The 10,198-nt window shown below is 33.6% G+C and overlaps 1 pseudogene; it reads left to right on the plus strand.

Annotated features, from left to right (window-relative positions):
• Window positions 1-7,884: 7,884 nt before the first annotated feature.
• LOC128208007 (G-protein coupled receptor moody-like) lies at window positions 7,885-8,977 on the plus strand (annotated as a pseudogene).
• Window positions 8,978-10,198: the final 1,221 nt, after the last annotated feature.

Consider the following 10,198-nt stretch of genomic DNA (forward strand, 5'->3'; position numbering starts at 1 on the left):
CGTCACAAGAAGATGACGAAGCTCAGAGCGAGATGTATCAGTTAATACACCAGACAATGGGCCGATTGCTCTGAACTTAACAGCTTTATCGCTGTTAATTTTTAGACGTGTAGTACGTTTTGATGTGTTCACTATATTTTGATAAAACACAAACAGCTGAAACAACTGTCTTATTTCTAATTTGAAATACCACAGAGTTATTCATAAAACGTCGAGAACAAAGATTTGAAAGTCTAAACAATCGGCCTTATGCGATTAAGGCATTTTATCATTGCATGATGTTTATTTTCACCATATAAATAACCGTTCTGAACGGATATTATTTCGTGATCTAGTACAAACTGGAAAATTAATCACCTACCATTCTGTTAAGTCGTATGTCTGGAATAGCATAGCAGAGTTTGATCAAAGTTCAGTCAATTAGGCTTCTATCTAAGGCCATCATGACAAAACACTCTTTAGGTCATAAGTATATATTTAATAACTGATCGTGTTTGATACGAAGATATCCAATAAAAGAAAAAAAGTCAGAACGCAATGAAATATCCACTATATACTAACGGGTGCCAAAAATTATAGGTACAAGCCCTGTAAAGTAAAATATTACCACTGTTCAGAGTGCAATGGCCAAAATGACAACAGCATATATACACAAACGTGTAAACACAATAAACACAAATAAAAACAGACTACACACTCACAAAAAGAAGCTTAGCCGATCAATGAATTACCGCCTTGGAACGGTCAGAGAAACACGAGGTCACGGGAATGCAAGTCTTGTCCCAGTTATGTTATTTGGGGCTCTACAACGGGAACACAAATTTTCTCATAGCATTTATTTTCAATTATTTGTAGCAGAAGTAAATGTCTGTCAGAACAAAATATACTTTCGGCCATATCATTCAACACCGGAATCGGGATGGTTTATTATTGAAATGTGAATACAAAATGCAAATAAAAGTATATACGGAGTCTGTAAGGTACGGTACTGTTAATACAAAGACTCGTTAAAAGTATATTTTGTTCTTTGTTTCTCCATAAAGCACGTCTATTGAATATTTTTGACTGATTTCTTGGTTTTTCGCTATTAAACCATACCTGAAAATACACTTTTGAGTCAGCGTGTTAAAGGGACCCAAGTTAAGGTCAAATGTTGGGATTCCACTTATTTAAATTGTTTTAAATTAATATATTTTAAATATTTTAATGAATAAAGGCAAAATACCAACTGACAGATACTCATTTAAAAAGAATTTAGTCAATTCAAGCCTTAAATGATACATTTTTCAGTAGCGTTATTAACATTTTTCGGCCCAGTAGAGCATAACTATCTTGTCACATTCTCCCACAATTACTAAAAATAAAGCTAATTAAAACTTTTGTAGATAGCTATCATTGCTTTAAGCATTTTGTGTACATTTCACACGAAATATTAATCATTGTTTGAGCCAATCAAGCATGAACAATTCCCTTTAATACAAGTATAAAAGCCTCTAACAATCTTATGATTTATTTATCTATTTTTACATATAATTTACACAACATTGATACTACTCCGGGCGGCGTCTTATAAGCTGTATCGTATCCTTTATCGTCTTCGAAATGATAAAGGCAGTGATAATAGAAACATGATTTAAGTCAATAAACGAAACTTGGAGGCATGTCGTCTTTATGTCCCTACTTAATAATATTTACCAACATCGTAAGAGAACAGAACATGAACCGATATGATTAATTTATTACCATTGTCAAATATTAAATTGTAGCAGCTCGATGATCTGGTCGGTGATCATAACATATATGAAAGTCTTTATAGGATATAACTTGAAATAGTTGACAAATGAACAAATGTTTTGAAAAAAATGTATCAAGCTTCAATCGTACAACCGTGTAATTATTGGTGTTGCCGGTGTCTAAATTGCATGTACTACACGTGTAACCAATGTCTGTTTATGCATGCGTAGAAAAACATTATCAAGATGCACCTGCATTACAACCAATTAACGGCACCATTACTGATGTATATCGCAGTTTACTCCCGGTAAACTCCGATAGGCGTGAGCTGAACGCGATAAAATTCCCGACCATTACCACCTTCCAAAGTATACATAGTCAACGGCTGACAGGTGAGAATTTCGTCGTAGGCGAAACATGGGTATGATGACCCAGGACCACCCAATATATAACCCAGGAGATATGAGCGTATATTTGAGTTATTGTTTTGGCCTGGTTGGAGAATAAACTACATGCAAGTGGATTCGGTGTTCCATCTATGTTTTTTTTAAATCATGGATTGCAATGTATATATTTGGTAAAAATGCTCTGCATTTATATTGTTTTTTTTTAATAAAGGGTCGTTTTAATTCCACAGAGACGAGTAATGTTACATTACGAAAACCCTCCAGATTGTCACTAAGTTTGTTTTCCTGTTATTATAAAACTGTTTGCCTCTTTACATGAATTAAAAAAAAACACACACAACAACATGGTGACGTATTCGGCACCATAGCGTGCAAAGCATTTTGTGATTCATGCGTATTGTAGATTTACGTTCAATAGTAGTGTTTGCCTACATCAATGAAAGGCTAATGTAATACGTTATTTTAAATGCTACAAACAAACACATCTTATAACGTTCTCTAAATTGTTCAAATTGCACTCTATTGGCCATATTTAGAATGGTTCGCTACTACTTACATAATAGTCAACTTACATAATACAACAATTAAAAACTGGTTCTCCGGTTTCCCACACAACCACACTCTCTCGTAAAATCGTGCCAACGAGAGTGATTAATATAATGTTGTAATAACTTGTTTCACAATCGTTGTAAAATAAATATGTTTAAACTAAATTAAAAACTGGCTTTAAATGTAAGCTATGTCCTGTTTAATGGCAAACGGAGTCTAACAGACTAAAAACTCATTGCGGGGATGGAAAGTTATCCGGTTTATAATAAATATTACAATGGAACCTACATGGACAAAGAAGTCGAAAGAGAAAATCTAAAGAGGCACAAGGCAATGGCCAAACGACAATGAATAGGAGACGCAGACGTATAAATTCCATATACCCAAATACCAACACCACAAACAGATCAGACACTCATGAACTATGTTATAGGCCATGCTCGAACTATGGTGTATGCCACCAAAGTAGTAGTTTGCATAGTAAACAACAGTGTAAACCAGTTATAAAAGTAATATGCACACTGCAGTGCGTTTTATTGATGCATTACGTCTTCAGTAAAACACGAACGATATTACCAAGAGGATGATTAGCAAGAAAAATTCTTTGAAGGCAATTTTGAAAGATGATGTATTGATTTCTTGAAAGTTTTGATGATGTAGCCTAATTTCTCGTTCAAATACTATAATCAAAAAGTATGGTTGAGCTATGTTGGTGAAAAAGAACATTTCCACCATTGCTGAAAGGTTTGCTTTGAATTTCTTCAAATTTGATCCCGCACGACCACACACTTTTTAACATTGACAGGTTTGATAAGAGTTAAGTTATATTTCTGGCTACCTTGAATGTACAAACAGCAGATCGTCTCGAAAAGAAATTGATTTCCACAAAACTAATATTTTCTTTAGCTCAGTTTTCTTTGGACTTTTGGCGGACTTAGTAAACACAAAATAAATGCAGGTGTTATTTTATGTTCGAATTAATAATTGTATAATTTAGAGAAAAAAAGTCCATTAAAACAACTTCATAACAACACATTAATTTTGTGTTGTCTTTAGAAATGTGCTGGCGTTCATTATTGAAGTCTGAATTAAAATAATGGTTAAAATATTTGGTGCCATTGTATCTTTGATACCGTTCTAAAGCTGCATATATTGTCAAAAACAAACTAAAATAAGTCCTGTTAACGTTACGAATGTTCAGACTGTAATACACATACGATTCTCGAAATACATGATATGAATATTTCTAGAAGGTCTGTATTTTCAGTATGTTCTTTGACCTACCAAAACTATGGAATGTTAAACATGTTATTGTAAGTCAGAACATATCTCCTAAGCTTCTTTACTCTTACGATAGGCTCGTACTATTTTGATACTGCCTATTTTGAGCAATCATACTTAAACGAACATTCTACACACTTACTTTCAATTCTCTTTTCGTGTCCGGAATCAATTAGCTAAGATAATGCAAACACCATTTTTAAACATACAAATTAGGATGACACAAATAAAAAGTTCAACACCACACAGTGCACAGATTCGATGCGTTTGATAACTAAATATAATTTAGTTTTGGTTTGTTATGTATCTCAAATCAGTTTTACGGTTTGCTCACAAAAGATACCAATGATATTCATTTGTCATTATGGTCGAAACTTTAGATAACTTATATGTGCGTGTTTAGATCTAGCAGAACATTATCAAATAAGGTGAATTATTTTACGTGATGCTTCTGAAATGAACTTTACTACTGAATTGATACTATTGCATGAAGTCAAGCAATCATCAGTGTCTGTGTAATAAGAGTGAACTCCTGTAAAACCCCGTCTGAATATCAGGCAAATATTGCCACCAGAAACCTCCATATCTATAATACCTTTCGGTGAACTCAGATGAACGGAATGCAATAGAAATATGGACAATTATAACCTTTCTTCTTCCTAAGATGTTTCTCACTCCGACTTTTATTCCAAAGCACCCATCAGACAATATTTACGGGTAGGACATAAATGTTGTACTTCACCTCAGAAAAACGGGGCTGAAGAAAGAGGACCACCCATTGAATTCGCATTTTGCTGATATAATTTTCGAAACCAATACTGATACTGTTGTGTTTTTTTTAAATTATCATTAATATTTCGGACGTTAGTCCTGATCAAGTATAGTATTTTGCTCCCATCTAAGTAAATTATTTTAGAATCTCACTAAATTATTATTTATACTTTTATTGTTTTATTCTTCTAAAACGTGTCTGAGGCATGAAATAACCTTTTTCGCGCTGTTTGATACAACACGGTTTCAAAAGAAAAAGGAAGCATAAATAAGGCGAAATATCTGTTGAATGTCCTTGTTAAGGCGGTTTTATCCAAAATATTGGATTAAAATACATTTGGTACAATGTAGCTCACGTCTAAAATATTATTTAAGATATTTTATTTTGTAGTAGTTCTCATGCTTATCAATGCATAACTGCAATACTATTCACTAAAACGCATAAAAGTCAAACATATTGAACAGTTCTCATAACGTTTTCTCATTAGTCCGTAAGGTGATCTGTAGTAGAGCCTCCGGGATTGATAAGTGAAGCAGCTGATTTCAAACTAAATGAAATATTGACCTTTTGTCTGTTGTTTTATTATATATTATGTTCCTTCCTGACCGTGATATTAATGTGTCAATTAGTAAGTCTGATAATAATGATCAATTACCAATACGGTCTTGTACATGGACGTTAAATAAATATTGATATTGTCATTTGTCCTTGTGTAATGACTGGGAATAGAAAAGCGGAATCATATTACATGGATGTAAGCAGGTTAGTTGATTGTTTATGATTTTAATAATGGATCTAAACAGGCAAAAGTTTATTTGCCTTGATAAAACTATGACATCAATCTCAACACAGTTTAACTTGATTATTTCTATAATGATAGAAGGAATCAATTATTATCTCCTGTTATAGTAAATTGAATAGCGTCCTGCGTGTATCATCTCGTAAACGTTTTATATACATAGCTGGTTCAATTCACATATAGGGGTCTTTATAACCTAATGAATTACATAACATTTTCGTTCTATATTGTTTTAAGCAAAATAGAATACGGTGGAATCGCTATAAAGGTAGTACGGACAAACGTAGCTTGCAATAATAAGGTTGTCCGGTTAGCGCAGTAGGTTGTCCGGTTAGCGCAGTGGTTAGCGCACTCGCTTCTCACCTAGGCGACCCGGGTTCGATTCCCGGCTTGGGCGCATGTGAGTTTGGTTTGTGGTCACCAAGCCGGACAAGTGGGTTTTCTCCGGGTTCTCCGGTTTCCCCCACAACACAAGACCACACTCTCGCGTAAAATCGTGCCAACGAGAGTGATTAATATAATGTTGTAATAACTTGTTTCACAATCGTTGTAAAATAAATATGTTTAAACTAAACTAAACTAATAATTAGTGTGTTTGATGAGTAAAAAGTATATGCATTGAAAGTAATGGCTACCTGAACGTGAATCGAGCTAATAATAAACGATGATTGGCTTTTTATTACATGCTAAAGAGTTATTCGTAATGTTCTGATGTAAACATTGATATAACTGAATTGTACTGCAAATATTTTTATTGAAGAACACAGCAACAATGGCGACGTAGTGCATGGTAATGGTGTCACGCAGTTGTGGGAATACCGAGATTCTTATTTTATAGATTTATACTTTGTCTTACTTATAATTGAAATAAGAATAACATGAAATAAGAGGTCTTTTTTTATAAACTATATAATTCATGAATGTGTGGATGTTTTGCATTTAATAATTCATACTACTGATATGATATGTGTGTTATTTCTGTAACATACAATCTGAAACACATACCAAAAACATACAAACAATCGAAATGATTAGCTGAAACTTGATTTTGGTTGAAAATGTATTAACTATCGACGCTATTCTATATAGTGTAAGTACAACAATCTACCCTTTATGGCTTTCCAGATAATTTATATATATATTTCGAGATTAGAAAAACATGCCGATACTCTACAAGCAAACTCCCACTATGAATGTGCTAAAAAAGATGAAGTCATCCACACTAGGAAATGAATCAAAACATATCGCTTAAAATGTAATTAAGATCGAAGGACTTGTCAGCACTAAATCTTAAAGATGTTGGATAAAACCCAGGGTATCTAATACTGATAAGTGCAGACAATAGAGCGATTGTATAGTATTGGCCTAATGTTGTTGATAATATAAGGCTACACTTATATATATCTATGTGTTTGTATTTTTCAGAATTCCAAAGAAGCTTGATCTTAAATAAGACAGAGGAAACCAGTAACTGTCCGCAATAGACAAGAACGGACAATTGTAGAACAGAAAGCAAACTGAAAACTGTCAAACTAATTATTTGAAACTACCCAGCGTTTGTGCTAATCTTGAAAGGATTCTGGAATTTCGGGAAAATTGTTTGTTTTCGGAAGTGTTTTGAATAAACACATCTGGAATAGGCGCATTCAAACGAGACTAATTCAAAGTTAACTACCAATTACTTACTGTGCTTGGATTACTCTGACTTGGATCCTAATCGTGAAACGGCATTGCAAAGATACTTCTCCATTATATTGGTTTCGAATATCGAGGAACTACTTGGCGGTATTTGTGATTGGATTGGTTTTAGTTATATACAGTAAAAAAATAGTGTTTGAAAGACGAAGGTGAATTGAAATTGGCAAACTCATCTTAATACTATCGAAATGAAAATTTAAAGTGTAATTGCCATTTTTTAATTTATATTCAACCCGAGATATAAGCTATGTACTGGATCACTTTGAAGAAGTGTGAACTCTGATGAAACGTTTTAACAAGCCAAATCTTAATTGATTGCACGTGCTATTTTTGAGGGAAATTTCTTCCTTGGATATATTATTTAATCACTTTCATTTGGTAAGTCATAAAGTAACGATGAAACGTACATTGCCTAACTGGCTTAGTTTCCGATGTTTCGATAAAAGCAAAATGCTGTACTTTAAGAGCTCTGCAAACTGCTCAAATTTTAAATTACTAAATGTACATGAATATTGAGCTTTGTACTCGGATTACTATATCATTCCACAAAAGTGAACTAATTTTTGGATATCGACGAAGCAAAACTCTATAATATCAGACGACATAAATAATCAGTTTAATAGACGATCATTTACGAACTATACTGAAGTCTGTGTCAAAATTGATATAAAAGCCAGTAATTGGTGAAATATCTGTCATCAAAATGAACGAGGGAGATATTAATAAGATTGTGAACGTATCGGACGACAAATATAACATTTCAGCAGAACTTGGTGATGGAACCTTCAATGGGACGGATTGTTTTGAATGGTGGTGTGTTGAACACATCACTCTGATTGTTTTGGAAGCCGTGGCCATCATTCTGTGTCTAGTGGGCAGCTTTGGAAATTTTGTAACTGTGCTTGCTATATTATTCTCAAGCCTCCGATACAGCGTTAACTGTATTTTGATAGGCAGTCTCAGCTTCGCTGGATTTTTGTACTGCTCGCTAATCATGTCGATGCAAGCAGTGATATTTCATAGGAAATCTCACAAAATACCGCACGACTTCTGCTCGGCAGCAGGAGAAATTCGTTATACCCTGACCGGAGTGATAATGGCACAATTAGCTGACATCGCCCTTTTCAGGTTTCTAAATGTCGTTTATATCAGTAAGTACAGATATAAGTCAGACAATCGACAACTCGTCATTTCTCTTGTTGTTTTTTGGGTGTTGCCCTTGGTTTTCACCATTCCTCCTACCTTCCCGGTGTCGGGTGCATTTCGATTTCAGTCACAGATTCTCTCGTGTACTTTTGACAAAAGTGCTGACCAAAGCAACAGAGTTGCCATGGTAACCGCTGGTTTTATTGTACCTTGTCTTTTTATCATATACTGCTACGCCCGGATTGGATGCACCGCTTACAGAAGCTTTAAACGTGTTAGCCGATGGAAGGGCAACTCTCCCCAGTCAAAGGCAATACGAATTTCTACAATGATGATGTGTATATTTTTAATATTTTTCCTCGGTACCTTTCCCTACTTTGTTTTAAACGTGACGGACAAAGGTTTTAAACACCCTATTCACCACATTTGGACAACTATGTTTGCTTGGGTGTTGTACTGTTGTAACCCTGTAGTGTACACTTTGATGGACAATAACTTCAGGTCAGCGTACAAGAAGATATTGATGGGTGATTGTAAAAAAATCCTGTTAGGAGAGCTGGAAGTACATTTTCACGTGCAGCTTCTGTTTAGATATGAAATATTACAATCCCATTTGATTGTCAATATTTTCAAATTGGAAAATATGTTGTTTCAAGCCATACTAAATCAGTTTGAGATAAATTTCTATGCTTTAAAAAGGATGAAATATTGAAGTTTACACTCTATACTTCTTTACCAGTTTGTATACATGTTTCAAGTTCTGAAAGAGATTGTGCACTAATTTTCCTCCATTGAAAAAATGTATATCTATATATGTGGTATACTATGGTTGATTGAGTGTGCAAAATTGAAACCTCATGGAGGGAAGTCGAGTAACCTAAATGACATAATTTCCCTTAGAAAAAATGTGTCGATGAAAGAAAACAAATCTGTATGATCAAACGATAAGTTTGTTTCCCAATATGAAAATGTATTTGATGATATTAGATAAAGTGTTAATATGTATATTTTCTTGCTTTAATTAATGGATTATACATATTATGAAAGCTATTTAATATGTTAAGATCTTGTCATAAAACTCAGTTTTACATGTCAATGATTTGGTGCAAAGATATTCTATATATTTTTTTTGGTGCTATTACATTTGAATAGTGTAAACATGTTCAATCAATTGTAAAATCGTTATTGTTGGTGATTTGATGATTGAAATAAAATGAAAATGTATCAAAGGTTTTAGATTTAATTTCTCAAATACTGTTGTGTATAATAGGCTTGTTCAAAACCTTGATTACCTGATAATGTTATTATAACAAAAATATATCATATTGAACCTAATAACGGCAAAAAAATATTGCAGTCTTTATGTAATAAAAATATTTCAATCTAGATAGTTTAATTACAGGTATAGATAGATCTATACTAAAAGTTTAAAAGGTCGTCCAATTATAAATTATAAAATCGTGTTTTCGAAAACAATCAGCCAAAAATGAAAAAAAAATATCTGTATACGACCCATGATATTGATCTGGCCTTTTTGTTAACCATGTAACAACCACAAGCCCTGCTTGTAACAAACACAGAAGCACACTTTATAGTGTGTCTGGTATCAGAAACAAAAAAAAAATGAAGCCGTAATCAGAAGTGTTGCAAATTACTTAACTTCTGCAAAATGTCATGTATTTGCGTTCATGTCCGATGAAACATGTCTTCGTTAGTGCCAGTCATTATATATTTTACTGTTTCTTACATGATTTGTTTACGTCTACGGCTTATACAGGTACAAGACGGGCAACAAGGTGATTTGAGTATGGT

This window comes from Mya arenaria, chromosome 11 (assembly GCF_026914265.1).
Source record: "Mya arenaria isolate MELC-2E11 chromosome 11, ASM2691426v1".
In the NCBI taxonomy this organism is placed as follows: Eukaryota; Metazoa; Mollusca; class Bivalvia; order Myida; family Myidae; genus Mya; species Mya arenaria.